Source organism: Arachis stenosperma, chromosome 3 (genome assembly GCF_014773155.1).
Source record: "Arachis stenosperma cultivar V10309 chromosome 3, arast.V10309.gnm1.PFL2, whole genome shotgun sequence".
NCBI lineage: Eukaryota > Viridiplantae > Streptophyta > Magnoliopsida > Fabales > Fabaceae > Arachis > Arachis stenosperma.
Window position 1 is genome coordinate 122,961,194 of NC_080379.1, and position 16,322 is coordinate 122,977,515.

At 39.7% G+C, this 16,322-nt stretch overlaps 1 non-coding gene across 1 annotated transcript; it reads left to right on the forward strand.

The window, feature by feature from the left end:
• The first annotated feature begins 922 nt into the window (after nucleotides 1–922).
• On the forward strand, nucleotides 923–1,029 carry LOC130971415 (small nucleolar RNA R71). The gene has a single exon (XR_009082636.1). It is a non-coding gene; the product is annotated as a small nucleolar RNA R71 (small nucleolar RNA).
• The last annotated feature ends 15,293 nt before the right edge of the window (nucleotides 1,030–16,322 follow it).

Here is a 16,322-nt window from a genome sequence, read left to right on the forward strand (position 1 = left end):
GACCTTGGCCTCAGAGCCAGCTACTTTACCACTTCTCAGTTGAATAACCTTACAATCTTTTTCAACTAGCTCCTTAGCAACTTGTGCTTCCATACTTGCCACTTGTCCACTTATCAAGGTGATAGCCTTGCATTCCTCTCTTGGATTCACCACTGTATTACCAAGAAGGCTATTAGTAGTTTTTTGATCAATTTCATTAACTTTTGTGGCTAATTAACCCACCTGAATCTCTAAGTTCTTGATTGATGCTCTGGTTTCCTATCTAAAACTTATCAACATTGCTTCCAAATCATTATTTTGTTGGGGCTGAGAAGTTGCTTGATAAGATGACTGAAACTGGTGGTTATTAAAATTATTCTGTTGAAAACCACCCTGAGAATTATGATTAAATCTTTGTAGCCGCTAAGGTTGCTCTCTCCACCCAAAATTTGGGTGATTTCTCCACCCCTGATTGTAGGTCTTAGAATAGGGATCATTGTTGGGATTTCTAGGAGCACTCCCCATGTAATTGACCTGTTCAGAAGAAAATTGAGCATAATCATAATTATCGTTTTGCACAAAATTACCTGTCATGTCATAAGAGGCTTCTTGAAGTGAATTTTGGGTGTTGATAGCTGAGACTTGCATGCCACCCATCTGTTGAGTAAGTAGACATATTTGCTGAGACATAAGCTTGTTCTGAGCAAGAAGAGTATTAAGAGTTTCTACTTCCATGACACCCTTCTTCTAAGGAGCCTCAGAGTTCACAGGATTCATGTTAGATGAGTATAAATATTGGTTACTAGCAACCAATTCAATAAGCTCAATAGTCTCTTCCGGTGTCTTCTTTTTGTGCAATGAACCACCTGCAGAATTATCTAAGCACATCTTGGACATTTCACCCAAACCTTCATAAAAGATATCTAGTTGGGTCCATTTGGAGAACATGTCCAGAGGGCATTGCCTAGTCAGTAGCTTGTATCTCTCCCAAGCTTCATAAAGAGTTTCACCATCCTTCTGTCTGAAGGTCTGAACCTCCACCCTAAGCTTAGTCAGCTTCTTTGGTGGGAAAAATTTAGTAAGAAACTCAGTAACAACCTTGTCCCAAGTATCAAAACTCTCCTTAGGTCGAGAATCTAGCCATAGCTTTGCTCCATCCCTCAGGGCAACCTTGTCACTCCATTTGTCTTCACAGTATCACAAATCTGCAGAAAATTGGAAATAAATTGATTTGGGTCTTTGTGGGGAAGACCATGATACTGGCAGTTTTGTTGCACCAGGGTGACTAGTTGTGGCTTCAACTCAAAATTGTTCGCAGCTATATGAGGCACCACAATGATTTTTCCATAAAGATTTGCAGTAGGAGCAAAATAAAAGCCAAGCACTCTCCTTTGTTGCTCATCCCCATTCGGATTTGCCACACTGGCATTATCAGCATTATTAGGATCCATAGTGGGTTCTGCAGCCTTGTAAAGTCTTGCCTGTTGTAAACGTCGCCTGAAAGTCCTTTCAGGTTCAGGATCAAAGTCCAAGAGATGTTCTTTGTCTCTGTTCCTATGCATAAACAAACAGAAAACAAGAAAAGATGGGAATCTCTATGTCAGAGTGCAGAGAATTCCCAATGAGGTAACATGTATAAAGAGTTAAAATATATTTTTTTTTTCGAAATTAATAAAGCAAAAGTTAAATAAAATTAAAACTAAAACGCCTAATCTAAGCAATCAAACAACTAATACTTGTTAATCACTATTAATCCCCGGAAACGGCGCCAAAAACTTGGTGCGGTGATTTAACAACCACAGACTAATCGGCAAGTGCACCGGGTCGTACCAAGTAATACCTCAGGTGAGTGAGGGTCGAGGTTTAGTTGCTCATGGTTCAGAGAGAAAATAAGGATTCAAGTAAAATGTACTGAGTTCCAATCTAATGGCATCCAAAAGTTAACTAATCGAATCCTTTTTATAACTAATCCTAATTAATTTTAGAAAAATCAATTTTCTAAAATTAAGTAATATCTTTTCCTAATTTAAAAATCAAATTTGAATTTAAATCAGAATTAATTATAACAATCATCAAGTCTTCAATTGATGGATGGGGACCACTTGATTCATTCACTCTGCAGTCTCTGATCTGTGCTTTCTGGGCTAAAAACTGGGTCAAAAGCGGCCCAGAAATCGCCCCAGTGTTTTCTACACGTGGCGCATGTCACGCGTACACGTCAGTCATGCGTACGCGTCGATAGTCTTTTCCGCGTGTCACGCGTACGCGTCAAGTACGCGCATGCGCCGCTATGCAAATCTTCAAATCACGCGTACGCGTCTGGTGGACGAAATTGTGATCACTATTATTTGATTTGACTTTTTGGTCTTGTATCTTTTTACTCTTAGGGCACTGCTTATTTTCACAACTCCGTTCAACTAACCAGCAAGTGTACTGGGTCGTCCAAGTAATAACCTTACGTGAGTAAGGGTCGAATCCACAGAGATTGTTGGTATGAAGCAAGCTATGGTCACCTTGCAGATCTCAGTTAGGGAGATTAAAATTGGATTATGGGTTTAAATAAAATAGAAAGAAGTTAATTAAAAAGGGATAGAAATACTTATGTAGATTCATAGGTGGGAATTTCAGATAAGCGGAATGGAGATGCTGTAGAGCTCTCGGACGCCTGCCTTCCTACTGCTTCTACTCAATCCTTCTTACTCCTTTCCATGGCAAGCTTTGTATAGGGGTTCACCATCAGCTGTGGCTACTTTCAATCCTCACGGGGAAATATCCTATGCGGCTGTCACTCGCATAGCTAACCAGTCTGGAGGCATCACCCATGGTTGATAGCTACATCCCATCCTCGCAGTGAAAGCTAATGCTCACGCACTCTGTCACAGTACGGCCAATCACCGGTTGGTTCCCTCCCCTACTGGAATAGAATCCCTCTTTTGCGTTTGTCACTAACGCCCAGCAGGTTACAGGTTTGAAGCACGTCACAGTCATTCATGAACGGAATTCTACTCGGAACACCACAGACAAGGTTGGACTTTCCGGATCCAGACAAATGCCGCCATCTATCTAGCTTATACCACGAAGATTCTGTTGGGGAATCTAAGAGATACACATTCACGCCTTGTTGCATGTAGAACGGAAGTGGTTGTCAATCACGCGCGTTCATCAGTGAGAATAATAATGAGGGTTATCTAACTCATCATCATTCATCATGTTCTTGAGTACGAATGAATATCTTGGAATAAGAATAAGATAGAGAATTGAATAAAAGAAAATAGAACTTCATTAATCTTTGAGGTACAGCAGAGCTCCACACCCTTAATCTATGGTGTGCAGAAACTCCACCGTTGAAAATACATAAGTAAAAGAAGGTTCAGGCATGGCCGAATGGCCAGCCCTCTCCATGATCAAGTGACCGAATGATAAAAGACTTAGAGTGGTCAAAAGATGTCTAATACAATAGATAAATGTCCTATATATACTAGACTAGCTACTAGGGTTTACATGAGTAAGTAATTGATGCATAAATCCACTTCCGGGGCCCACTTGGTGTGTGCTTGGGCTAAGCTTGATCTATCCACGAGCTGAGGCTTCTCTTGGAGTTGAATTTCGAGTTATGATGTGCTTTGGGCGTTCAACTCCGGATCATGACGTTTTTCTGGCGTTTAACTCCAGAAAGGAGCGTGTACTTGGCGTTCAACGCCAAGTTGCGTCGTCATTCTTCGAATAAAGTATGGACTATTATATATTGCTGGAAAGCCCTGGATGTCTACTTTCCAACGCCGTTGAGAGCGCGCCATTTAGAGTTCTGTAGCTCCAGAAAATCCATTTCGAGTGCAGGGAGGTCAGAATCCAACAGCATCAGCAGTCCTTTTGTCAGCCTTTTTCAGAGTTTTGCTCAAATCCCTCAATTTCAGTCAGAATTTACCTGAAATCATAGAAAAACACACAAACTCATAGTAAAGTCCAGAAATGTGAATTTAACATAAAAACTAATGAAAACATCCCTAAAAGTAGCTCAAACTTACTAAAAACTATATAAAAACAATGCCAAAAAGCGTATAAATTATCCGCTCATCACAACACCAAACTTAAATTGTTGCTTGTCCCCAAGCAACTGAAAATCAAATAGGATAAAAAGAAGAGAATATACTATAAAGTCCAAAATATCAATGAATATTAATTTAATTACATGAGCGGGACTTGTAGCTTTTTGCTTCTGAACAGTTTTGGCATCTCACTTTTTCCTTTGAAGTTCAGAGTGATTGGCATCTTTAGGAACTTAGAATTTCGGATAGTGTTATTGACTTTCCTAGTTAGGCATGTTGATTCTTGAACACAGCTACTTATGAGTCTTGGCCGTGGCCCTAAGCACTTTGTTTTCCAGTATTACCACCGGATACATAAATGCCACAGACACATAACTGGGTGAACCTTTTCAGATTGTGACTTAGCTTTGCTAAAGTCCCCAGTTAGTGGTGTCCAGAGCTCTTAAGCACACTCTTTTGCCTTGGATCACGACTTTAACCACTCAGTCTCAAGCTTTTCACTTGGACCTTCATGACACAAGCACATGGTTAGGGACAGCTTGATTTAGCCGCTTAGGCCTGGATTTAATTTCCTTGGGCCCTCCTATCCCTTGATGCTCAAAGCCTTGGATCCTTTTTACCCTTGCCTTTTGGTTTTAAGGGCTATTGGCTTTTTCTACTGCTCCTTCTTTTTCTATATACTCTTTTTAGATCCCTTTTTTTTTTTTCACTGCTTTTTCTTGCTTCAAGAATCAATTTCATGAATTTTTCAGATCATCAATAACATTTCTCTTTGTTCATCATTCTTTCAAGAACCAACAATTTTAACACTCATAAACAACAAGATCCAAAGACATATGCACTGTTCATTCATTCATTCAGAAAACAAAAATATTGTCACCACATCAATATAATTAAACTAAATTCAATAATAATTTCGAAAATTATGTACTTCTTGTTCTTTTGAATTAAAACATTTTTCTTTTAAGAGAGGTGAAGGACTAATGGATTTTATTCATAGCTTTAAGGCATGGTTACATACTAATGATCATGAAGACACAAAACATAGATAAACACAATAATTAAAAACCGAAAACAGAAAGAAAATAAAGAACAAGGAATGAATCCACCTCTAGTGGCGTCTTCTTCTTGAAGAACCAATGATGTTCTTCAACTCTTCTATGTCCCTTCCTTGCCTTTGTTGCTCCTCCCTCATTGCTCTTTGATCTTCTCTTATTTCTTGAAGAGTGAGGGCGTGTTCATGGTGTTCCACCCTTAGTTGTTCCATATTATGGCTCAAATCTTCCAAGGAGGTATTAAGTTGCTCCCAATAGTTGTTGGGAGGAAAGTGCATTTGAGGCATTTGTTGATGGTGAACCTCCTCTTGTTCTCCTTGAGGGCCGTGAGGAACTTCCCTTGTTTGCTCCATCCTTTTCTTGGTGATGGGCTTGTCTTCTTCAATGGAGACATCTCCATCTATGCTAACTCCGGCTGAATAACATAGATGGCATATGAGGTGAGGGAAGGCTAGCCGTGCCATGTATGAAGGCTTGTCAGCTATTTTGTAGAGTTCATTGGATATGACTTCATGAACCTCTACCTCTTCTCCAATCATGATGCTATGAATCATGATGGCCCGATCCAAAGTAACTTCAGATCGGTTGCTTGTAGGAATGATGGACCTTTGGATGAATTCCAACCATCCTCTAGCTACAGGCTTGAGGTCCAGTCTTCTTAGTTGGACTGGATTACCCTTGGAGTCAACTCTCCATTGGGCGCCTTCCACACAAATGTCCCTAAGGACTTGGTCCAACCTTTGATCAAAGTTGACCCTTCTAGTGTAGGGGTGTTCATCACCTTGCATCATAGGCAAATGAAACGCCAACCTCACATTCTCCGGACTAAAATCCAAGTATTTCCCCCTAACCATTGTGAGATAATTCTTTGGATTCGGGTTCATACTTTGATCATGGTTTCTAGTGATCCATGCATTGGCATAGAACTCTTGAACCATTAAAGTTCCAACTTGTTGTATGGGGTTGGCTATGACTTCCCAACCTCTTCTTTGAATTTCAAGTCGGATTTCCGGATACTCATTCTTCTTGAGTTTGAAAGGGACCTCATGGATCACTTTCTTCTTTGCCACAACATCATAGAAGTGGTCTTGGTGGCTCTTGGAGATGAATCTCTCCTTCTCCCATGACTCGGAAGTGGAAGCTTTTGCCTTCCCTTTTCCTTTTCTTGAGGAAACTCCGGCCTTGGGTGCCATTGATGGTGAATGAAAAATAAAAAGCTTAGGCTTTTTACCACACCAAACTTAAAGTTTGCTCGCCCTCGAGCAAAAAGAAAAGAAGAGTAGAAGAAGAAGAGAATATTGGAAGAGAGGGAGAAGAGAGGGTTCGGCTATATGAGAGAAGAAGGTGTTTGTGTTGTGTGAAAATGATGAAGAATGGAAGGGTATTTATAGGGAGGGGGGAGGGTATAGGTTCGGCCAATTTGGGTGGGGATGGGTGGGAAATTGAATTTGAAAGTAGTGGGGGTAGGTGGGGTGTATGGGGAAGAGGGGATGATGTGAATGGTGAATGGGGTAATTGGGAAGAGGAATTGAGGTGATTGATGAAGGGTGTTGGGACGTGTGATATTGAGAATGAGATTTGGATTAGAAGAGTGTGATTAGGATTAAAAGAAATGTGGTAAGTGGGGATCCTGTGGGGCCACAGATCCTGTAGTGGGGATCCTGTGGGGTCCACAGATCCTGTAGTGGGGATCCTGTGGGGTCCACAGATCCTGAGGTGAAAACAAATACCATTCATTCACCCTATAGGCATGTAACATGCCTTGATGCATCATTCTGGCGTTTAAACGCCCATTGATGCACGTTCTGGGCGTTAAACGCCCATGTTATGCATGTTTCTGGCGTTGAACGCCAGTTTCATGCTTGTTTCTGGCGTTCAGCGCCAGATTGTCCTCTGTGTGCGCATCCTGGCGTTAAACGCCAGGATGTAGCTTGTTTTGGGCGTTCAGCGCCAGATGGATGCTCTGTTCTGGCGTTGAACGCCAGCCAGATGCTCCTTACTGGCGTTGAACGCCAGTCTGTGCTGCCTCCAGGGTGAAAAATTTTTTTCTTCTGTTTTTGACTCTGTTTTTAATTTTTTTGATTTTTTTGTGACTCCTCATGATCATGTACCTAATAAAACACAAAAATAACAAAGAAATAAAATAAAATAAAATTAGATAAATAAAATTGGGTTGCCTCCCAACAAGCGCTTCTTTAATGTCACTAGCTTGACAATGCTCCATAAGGTGATCAGGTCAATTTAAGTGTGGTATTCCCAACACCAAACTTAGAGTTTGGATATGGGGTTTGAACACCAAACTTAGAGTTTGGTTGTGGCCTCACAACACCAAACTTAGAGTTTGACTGTGTGGGCTCTTCTTGACCTTGAACTGAGAGAAGCTCTTCGTGCTTACTCTCTTTTGTCACAGAGGGATGGCCATGTGCCTTAAACACAAGGTAGTCCCCATTCAATTGAAGGACTAACTCACCTCTGTTGACATCTATTACAGCTCCTGCTGTGGCTAGGAAAGGTCTTCCTAGGATGATGCATTCATCATCTTCCTTCCTAGTGTCTAGGATTATGAAATCAGTAGGGATGTAAAGGCCTTCAACCTTTACCAGCACGTCCTCTACTATTCCATAAGCTTGCCTCACTGACTTGTCTGCCAGTTGTAATGAGAACAAGGCAGGTTGTACCTCAATGATCCCCAGCTTCTCCATTACAGAGAGTGGCATGAGATTTATCCCTGACCCCAGATCACATAGAGCTTTTTCAAAGCTCATGGTGCCAATGGTACAAGGTATTAAGAACTTGCCAGGATCTTGTTTCTTTTGAGGTAGAGTTTTCTGAAGCCAAGTGTCTAGTTCACTAATGAGCAAGGGAGGTTTACTTTCCCAAGTCTCATTACCAAACAGGTTGGCATTCAGCTTCATGATAGCTCCTAAATATAGAGCAGCTTGCTCTCCAATCACATCTTCATCCTCTTCAGAGGATGAATATTCTTCAGAGCTCATGAATGGCAGAAGGAGATTTAATGGGATTTCTATGGTCTCTAGATGAGCCTCAGATTCCTCTGGATCCTTAATAGGAAACTCCTTCATGCTTGAAGGACGTCCCAGGAGGTCTTCCTCACTAGGATTTTCGTCCTCCTCCTCCTTTGTGCATTCAGCCATTTTGATCACATCAATGGCCTTGCACTCTCCTTTTGGATTTTCTTCTGTATTACTTGGGAAAATACTGGGAGGAGTTTCAATGACTTTCTTACTCAGCTGGCCCACTTGTGCCTCCAGATTTCTAATGGAGGATCTTGTCTCATTCATGAAACTAAAAGTGGCCTTTGATAGATCAGAGACTATATTAGCCAAATTAGAATTATTTTGTTCAGAGTTCTCTGTCTGTTGCTGAGAAGATGATGGATATGGCTTACTATTATTCAGCCTAGTACGTCCACCATTGTTAAAACCTTGTTGAGGTTTTTGTTGATCCTTCCAGGAGAAATTTGGATGATTTCTCCATGATGAGTTATAGGTGTTTCCATAAGGTTCACCTAAGTAATTAACCTCTGCCATGGCAGGGTTTTCAGAATCATAAGCTTCTTCAGAAGCTGCCTCTCTATTACTGTTGGATGCATGTTGCAATCCATTCAGATTCTGAGAGATCATGTTGACCTGTTGAGTCAACACTTTGTTCTGAGCCAATATGGCATTCAGAGCATCAATTTCAAGAACTCCTTTCTTCTGAGGTACCCCATTATTCACGGAATTCCTCTCAGAAGTATACATGAACTGGTTGTTTGCAACCATGTCAATGAGTTCTTGAGCCTCTTCAGGCGTTTTCTTCAGGTGAATAGATCCACCTGCAGAATGATCCAATGACATTTTCGAAAATTCAGAGAGACCATAATAGAATATATCTAATATGGTCCATTCTGAAAACATGTCAGATGGACATCTTTTAGTCAGCTGCTTGTATCTTTCCCAAGCTTCATAGAGGGATTCACCATCTTTTTTGTTTGACGGTTTGAACATCCACTCTCAGCTTGCTCAGCTTTTGAGGAGGAAAGAATTTATCTAAGAATGCAGTGACAAGCTTATCCCATGAGTCCAGGCTATCCTTGGGTTGTGAATCCAACCATACTCTAGCTCTGTCTCTTACAGCAAAAGGGAAAAGCATGAGTCTGTAGACTTCAGGATCAACCCCATTCGTTTTTACAGTCTCACAGATCTGCAAGAATTCAGTTAAAAACTGATAAGGATCTTCAGATGGAAGTCCATAGAACTTGCAGTTTTGTTGCATTAAAGCAACTAGTTGAGGCTTAAGCTCAAAGTTATTGGCTCCAATGGCAGGAATGGAGATGCTTCTTCCATCAAACTTGGATGTTGGCTTTGTGAAATCACCAAGCATTCTCCTTGCATTATTATTATTTTCGGCCATCACCTCTTGTGCTAATGTTTCTGAAAGGTTTTTTCTGGATTGTTGTAATTTAGCTTCTCTTAATTTTCTCTTCAGAGTCCTTTCAGGTTCTGGATCAATTTCAACAAGAGTGCCTTTATCCTTGTTCCTGCTCATATGAAAGAGAAGACAACAAGAAAAGAAAAGGGAATCCTCTATGTCACAGTATAGAGATTCCTTTATGTTAGTGGAAAAAAAGAAAGGGGGTAGAAGAATGAAGAAGGGGGTTCGGATTTTTTGATGAAGAGAGGTGAAGAGAAGTGTTAGTAATTAAATAATTAAATAGAAGAAGAAAAGATGAGAGAAATTTCGAAAATAGTTTTGAAAAGGAGTTAGTGATTTTCGAAAATTAGAGATAAAATGTAATTAAAATTAAAACATGAAACAATTAATTAATTAAAAAGAATTTTTGAAAAAGAGAGAGATATTTTCGAAAATAGAAGAGGGAAAATTAGTTAGGTGGTTTTGAAAAAGATAAGAAACAAACAAAAAGTTAGTTAGTTGATTGAAAAAGATTTGCAATCAAAATTGAAAAAGATAGCAAATTAGATAAGATATTTTGAAATCAAATTTTGAAAAATATAAAAATTTTTGAAAAAGATAAAATAAAAGATAAAAAGATTTGATTCAAAACTTTTGAAATTATTTACTTCACTAACAAGAAACTACAAGATAAGATTCTAGAATTTAAAGATTGAACCTTTCTTAACAAGAAAGTAACAAACTTCAAATTTTTGAACCAATCACATTAATTATTAGTGAATTTTCGAAAATTACATATAAAGATAGGAAAAAGATTTTGAAAATAATTTGAAAAAATATTTTTGAAATTTTCGGAAAAAATAAAAAAATGAAAAAGATATAATTTTTGAAAAAGATTTTGAAAAGATAAGGTTTTTAAAATTGAAATTTTGATTTGACTTGTAAGAAACAACTAATTTTGAAAATTTTTGACCAAGTCAACCCAAAATTTCGAAATTTTGGAGGGAAATAAGGAAAAGATATTTTTGATTTTTAAATTTTTAAAGAAAAACACAAAAATGACCCAAAACATGAAAGTTTTGGATCAAGACACAAGATGCATGCAAGAATGCTATGAATGTCAAGATGAACACCAAGAACACTTTGAAGATCATGATGAACATCAAGAACACAATTTTGAAAAATTTTTGATGCAAAGAAAATATGCAAGACACCAAACTTAGAAATTTTTAATGCATGGAAAATATGAATGCAAAAATGCACATGAAAAACAACAAACAACACAAAACAAGAAAACATCAAGATCAAACAAGAGGACTTATCAAGAACAACTTGAAGATCATGAAGAACACTATGAATGCATGAAATTTTCGAAAAAATGCAAGAAAAATTTTAAAAGCATGCAATTGACACCAAACTTAAAAATTAACACAAGACTTAAACAAGAAACACAAAATATTTTTGATTTTTATGATTTTCTAATTTTTTTTGTATTTTTATTTTAATTTTTTTCGAAAAACATTTTTGAAAAAAAACGAAAAATAAAAGAAAAATTTTGAAAAATATTTTTGAAAAGAAAATTACCTAATCTGAGCAACAAGATGAACCGTCAGTTGTCCGTACTCGAACAATCCCCGGCAACGGCGCCAAAAACTTGGTGGACGAAATTGTGATCACTATTATTTGATTTGACTTTTTGGTCTTGTATCTTTTTACTCTTAGGGCACTGCTTATTTTCACAACTCCGTTCAACTAACCAGCAAGTGTACTGGGTCGTCCAAGTAATAACCTTACGTGAGTAAGGGTCGAATCCACAGAGATTGTTGGTATGAAGCAAGCTGTGGTCACCTTGCAGATCTCAGTTAGGGAGATTAAAATTGGATTATGGGTTTAAATAAAATAGAAAGAAGTTAATTAAAAAGGGATAGAAATACTTATGTAGATTCATAGGTGGGAATTTCAGATAAGCGGAATGGAGATGCTGTAGAGCTCTCGGACGCCTGCCTTCCTACTGCTTCTACTCAATCCTTCTTACTCCTTTCCATGGCAAGCTTTGTATAGGGGTTCACCATCAGCTGTGGCTACTTTCAATCCTCACGGGGAAATATCCTATGCGGCTGTCACTCGCATAGCTAACCAGTCTGGAGGCATCACCCATGGTTGATAGCTACATCCCATCCTCGCAGTGAAAGCTAATGCTCACGCACTCTGTCACAGTACGGCCAATCACCGGTTGGTTCCCTCCCCTACTGGAATAGAATCCCTCTTTTGCGTTTGTCACTAACGCCCAGCAGGTTACAGGTTTGAAGCACGTCACAGTCATTCATGAACGGAATCCTACTCGGAACACCACAGACAAGGTTGGACTTTCCGGATCCAGACAAATGCCGCCATCTATCTAGCTTATACCACGAAGATTCTGTTGGGGAATCTAAGAGATACACATTCACGCCTTGTTGCATGTAGAACGGAAGTGGTTGTCAATCACGCGCGTTCATCAGTGAGAATAATAATGAGGGTTATCTAACTCATCATCATTCATCATGTTCTTGAGTACGAATGAATATCTTGGAATAAGAATAAGATAGAGAATTGAATAAAAGAAAATAGAACTTCATTAATCTTTGAGGTACAGCAGAGCTCCACACCCTTAATCTATGGTGTGCAGAAACTCCACCGTTGAAAATACATAAGTAAAAGAAGGTTCAGGCATGGCCGAATGGCCAGCCCTCTCCATGATCAAGTGACCGAATGATAAAAGACTTAGAGTGGTCAAAAGATGTCTAATACAATAGATAAATGTCCTATATATACTAGACTAGCTACTAGGGTTTACATGAGTAAGTAATTGATGCATAAATCCACTTCCGGGGCCCACTTGGTGTGTGCTTGGGCTAAGCTTGATCTATCCACGAGCTGAGGCTTCTCTTGGAGTTGAATTTCGAGTTATGATGTGCTTTGGGCGTTCAACTCCGGATCATGACGTTTTTCTGGCGTTTAACTCCAGAAAGGAGCGTGTACTTGGCGTTCAACGCCAAGTTGCGTCGTCATTCTTCGAATAAAGTATGGACTATTATATATTGCTGGAAAGCCCTGGATGTCTACTTTCCAACTCCGTTGAGAGCGCGCCATTTAGAGTTCTGTAGCTCCAGAAAATCCATTTCGAGTGCAGGGAGGTCAGAATCCAACAGCATCAGCAGTCCTTTTGTCAGCCTTTTTCAGAGTTTTGCTCAAATCCCTCAATTTCAGCCAGAATTTACCTGAAATCATAGAAAAACACACAAACTCATAGTAAAGTCCAGAAATGTGAATTTAACATAAAAACTAATGAAAACATCCCTAAAAGTAGCTCAAACTTACTAAAAACTATATAAAAACAATGCCAAAAAGCGTATAAATTATCCGCTCATCAGCGTCATCCACGCGCACGCGTCACCATGGAAAGCTCTAAATCACGCGCACTCATCAGGTACGCGTACTCATCGCTCCTCGCTGGTTTTCTCCTTTAATTCTTGTGCTGTAGAAACTCCATCAAATCCAGCAGAATGCTACCTAAAATAAATAGAATTGCACAAGACTCAAAGTAGCATCCATAGTGGCTAAAAGATAATTAATTCTTAATTAAACTCAACAATTTAAGTGCAAATTCACTAGGAAAAGATCAGAAAGATGCTCACACATCAACGGCCGCCAAGGCTTCGTCTGTTACTGCCAAATACAAGAATAGCACCTCACCCTCCCTGGGTATCCCAAGGACTGAAGGTGCTGAGAGTATGCTTTTAAAGTGGTTGAAGGCCTCCTCACACGCTGGGGTCCACTCAAAAACTATTCCTTTTTTCATCAAGTTGAAAAATGGGAGGGCTTTGGCTGCCGACACACCGAGAAAACAAGACAGGACCGTGATTCTTCCAGTCAGTCTCTGCACGTCCTTGACGCATCCTAGGCTCGTCATTCGTAGGATCGCTTTGCACTTCTCAGGGTTGGTTTCCATCCCCATCTGGGTTATCATAAAACCCAAGAATTTCCTGGCGTCTACAGCGAAAGCGCACTTGAAGAGATTAAGCCTCATATTCTATCATTGAAGGGACGTGAACACGGTCTCTAGGTCGCCCACGAGGTCCTCTGGATGGGTGGTCTTCACCAGGATGTCATCCACGTACACTTCTACCGACCTCCCGATATGGTTGCCGAACACCTTGTTCATCAGCCTTTGTTAAGTAGCTCCTGCGTTCTTTTGTTCGAATGGCATTACCTTGTAGCAATATGTGCCTCCTGGCGTTATGATGTCATTTTCTCCTCATCTGGCCTATGCATTAGTATCTGGTTGTAACCAGAGTATGCGTCCATGAAACTCAAACAGCAATATCCCGCGGCCGCGTCCACTAGAGCATCAATGTTGGGAAGGGGAAAAGAGTCTTTGGTGCATGCCTTGTTTAGGTCAGAGTAGTCTACACACATCCTCCACTTCCCGTTGGCCTTCTTAACCAGGACTACTGGTACACGAAATTGTGATCATCGACAATGGCGCCAATAGACTTGGTGCTCTCAAACATGAATCACACTTTGTCACAACTTCGCACAACTAACTAGCAAGTGCACTGGGTCGTCCAAGTAATACCTTACGTGAGTAAGGGTCGATCCCACGGAGATTGTTGGTATGAAGCAAGCTATGGTCATCTTGTAAATCTCAGTTAGGCGGATTCAAATAGTTATAATGGTTTTTGAAAATAATACTAAATAAAGCAAAAAGTAAAGATAGAGATACTTATGTAAATCATTGGTGAGAATTTCAGATAAGTGTATGGAAATGCTTGTCCCTTCTGAATCTCTGCTTTCCTACTGCTTTCATCCAATCCTTCTTACTCCTTTCCATGGCAAGTTGTATGTAGGGCATCACCGTTGTCAAAGGCTACATCCCATGAAAATGGTCCAAATGCTCTGTCACAGCACGGCTAATCATCTGTCGGTTCTCGATCATGTCGGAATAGAATCCATTGATTCTTTTGCGTTTGTCATCACGCCTAACAATCGCGAGTTTGAAGCTCGTCACAGCCATTCAATCCCTGAATCCTACTCGGAATACCAAAGATAAGGTTTAGACTTTTCGGATCCTCAAGAGTGGCCGCCAAAGGGTTCCAGCTTATACCACGAAGATTCTGGTTAAGGAATCCAAGAGATACTCGCTCGTTCTAAGGTAGAACGGAAGTGGTTGTCAATCACGCATTCATAGGTGAGAATGATGATGAGTGTCACGGATCATCACATTCATCATGTTGAAGTGCAGCGAATATCTTAGAATAAGAATAAGCCGAATTGAATATAGTAGTACTTTGCATTAAAACTCGAGGTACAGCAGAGCTCCACACCTTAATCTATGGTGTGTAGAAACTCCACCTTTAAAAATACATAAGTGATCAAGGTTCAGGCATAGCCGAATGGCCAGCCCCCAAAGTCTAAGAACTAAACGTCTAAAGATGGATGCTAAGATAAAAGACGAAAACCAGGATGTCTAATACAATAGTAAAATGTCCTATTTATACTAGACTAGCTACTAGGGTTTACAGAAATAAGTAATTGATGCAGAAATCCACTTCCGGGGCCCACTTGGTGTGTGCTTGGGCTGAGCTTGAGCTTTGCACGTGCATAGGCTTATTTTGGAGTTAAACACCAAGTTGTAATGTGTTTTTGGCGTTTAACTCTGGTTTGTGACGTGTTTCTGGTGTTTGTTTCTAGAATGCAGCATGGAACTGGCGTTGAACGCCAGTTTGCATCATCTAATCTCGAATAAAGTATAAACTATTATATATTACTGGAAAGCTCTGGATGTCTAATTTTCAACGCCATTGAGAGCGCGCCATTTGGAGTTTTGTAGCTCTAGAAAATAAATTTCGAGTGTAGGGAGGTCAGAATCCAACAACATCAGCAGTCCTTTGTCAGCCTTCTTTCAGAGTTTTGCTCAGGTCCCTCAATTTCAGCCAGAAAATACCTGAAATCACAAAAAACACACAAACTCATAGTAAAGTCCAGAAATGTGAATTTAGCATAAAAACCAATGAAAACATCCCTAAAAGTAGCTAGATCCTACTAAAAACTACCTAAAAATAATGCCAAAAAGCATATAAATTATCCGCTCATCACAACACCAAACTTAAATTGTTTCTTGTCCCCAAGAAACTGAAAATCAAATAGGATAAAAAGAAGAGAATATACTATAAATCCCAAAATATCAATGAATATTAGTTCTAATTAGATGAGCGGGACTTGTAGCTTTTTGCTTCTGAACAGTTTTGGCATCTCACTTTTTCCTTTGAAATTTAGAATGATTGGCATCTCTAGGAACTCAAAATTTTGGATAGTGTTATTGATTCTCCTAGTTAAGTATGTTGATTCTTGAACACAGCTACTTTTATGAGTCTTGGTTGTGGCCCTAAGCACTTTGTTTTCCAATATTACCACCGGATACATAAATGCTACAAACACATGACTGGGTGAACCTTTTCAGATTGTGACTCATCTTTGCTAAAGTCCCCAGTTAGAGGTGTCCAGAGCTCTTAAGCACACTCTTTTTGCTTTGGGTCACGACTTTAACCACTCAGTCTCAAGTTTTTCACTTGGACCTGCATGCCACAAGCACATGGTTAGGCCTAGATTTTATTTCCCTGGCCCTCCTATCCATTGATGCTCAAAGCCTTGGATCCTTTTTACCCTTGCCTTTTGGTTTTAAAGGCTATTGGCTTTTTCTGCTTGCTTTTTTTTCTTTCTATTTTTTTTCGCCAAAATATTTTTTTTCGCAAGCTTTTGCTATTCACTGCTTTTTCTTGCTTCA